Below are 243 nucleotides of genomic sequence, written 5' to 3'. Positions count from 1 at the left end.
GCTCGGGGCCTGCCCTTCAGGCGGGCAAAGACCAGCGCCATCTCCTCCCCGGAGACGCCCAGCTCCTCGACCCATCCTTCTGGCGGGCCCGCCCTCTCCGGGATTTCGCGATCCCTTGCAGGGAAGAGGGCGGACACCACCTCGTCGAAGAACCGGACGTCCAGGGTTTCCGCGATTGGAGGGGCCCATGGTCGCAACTTTTTCGTCGCGACCTTATAGGGCCTCCCCCACGGATCCCTGTCC

Source organism: Trachymyrmex cornetzi, unplaced genomic scaffold (assembly GCF_001594075.2).
Source record: "Trachymyrmex cornetzi isolate Tcor2-1 unplaced genomic scaffold, Tcor1.1 scaffold1598, whole genome shotgun sequence".
NCBI classification, from domain to species: Eukaryota; Metazoa; Arthropoda; class Insecta; order Hymenoptera; family Formicidae; genus Trachymyrmex; species Trachymyrmex cornetzi.
This window is presented reverse-complemented; position numbering follows the sequence as displayed.